The 1,123-nt window shown below is 41.1% G+C and overlaps 1 long non-coding RNA gene across 1 annotated transcript; it reads right to left on the bottom strand.

Annotated features, from left to right (window-relative positions):
* LOC106113545 (uncharacterized) lies at positions 1–1,117 on the bottom strand. The gene is made up of 3 exons (XR_001227669.1): positions 989–1,117; positions 296–442; positions 1–56 (listed from the first exon to the last, which is right to left on the bottom strand). It is a non-coding gene; the product is annotated as an uncharacterized LOC106113545 (long non-coding RNA).
* Positions 1,118–1,123: the final 6 nt, after the last annotated feature.

The raw sequence follows: 1,123 nt of genomic DNA, 5'->3' as shown, positions 1-1,123 counted from the left end.
CAGCTTCGGTCCTCTCCGCAGAAATGGTCCGCTTCCCAGAATTTGCCGGTGACACTCTGAAAAATGTTGTAGATACACCTTAATTTTCAATCTCATACTCTAGTTATTTTTGAAAACTTTTTGCAGGTATATTACAAAATGTATGTACAACTTTTATTAATGTGCAACGAGTGCTTTTAAGTGACCGCTGCTTGTATTGCTTTAACGGAGACAATTAGTAGCGCATTTTGTTTAAATCAAAGGGTAATTTTTATGCTATTGTTTTCAAAATAAAATACGTAATGTGATGTCGTACTTGGGTAGCAACGTAGAGATGATCCGCTGCGCCTCCTCCGGCGGCGGCGGGGATTGCGGCGAATGCGGGGAGCGCGGGGACGGCGGGTCGGGGGGCGAGGGTTCCTCGCGCTCCTCCGTCGGCCGGAACCCTAACGCGAATTTCGCTCTGTGATTGAATATAATGCCAATCATTACTTTCATTATTGAATTTTTTATCAGCGTATGTAAGTGACAACTGCAAAACGACGATATTTAGAGTTTACTATTATATGTTAGTGTTTTTAATTTGTATTTTTGTTTTGTATGGACCATGTGTCTGAATGAAAGATTTATTATTATTATTGCAAACATTATTCAATGCTGGCGTGTCGTCGTTCAGGTTTGTATCTCGTGATATATTTACGAGTGGCATCCCGTGATACCGACAACTGTCATTTCTAAATAATTTACTTATGTACAGATGTTTTGTTATAATGTTTGTTTTAAAAGACGCAAAGAGTCTCTTTTATAACTTAATTGCTTCGCTTCTCCAACTCTACAATAGGACAGTTTTAAAATTAACTAAAAGTTTAGTTGAGTGCCTTAAAAGGTGTTGTAATGAAAAAAATCATGCTAACAGACTTTGTTTTTGTAAGATAGTTGGGTTAGAATCCTGTTTATTTCCTATATTTTATTTAACAAAAAGCATAGAAAATTTTAAAAGGTTTCTCACCGTCTTCCGTTCATGCTCATGTATCCATCGTCCTCCGATGTGTGTCCCGCGAGCGGCGAGTCGTCGTCCGTAGCGGGCGTGGCAGGAGTAGCAGGCGTGGCGGGCGTCGCGGGCGTAGCCGGCGCGGCAGCCGTG

This window comes from Papilio xuthus, unplaced genomic scaffold (genome assembly GCF_000836235.2).
Source record: "Papilio xuthus unplaced genomic scaffold, Pxut_1.1 DF828250.1, whole genome shotgun sequence".
In the NCBI taxonomy this organism is placed as follows: Eukaryota; Metazoa; Arthropoda; class Insecta; order Lepidoptera; family Papilionidae; genus Papilio; species Papilio xuthus.
Note: the sequence above shows the minus strand (reverse complement) of the source record. Positions and strands in the feature narration are given on the sequence as shown.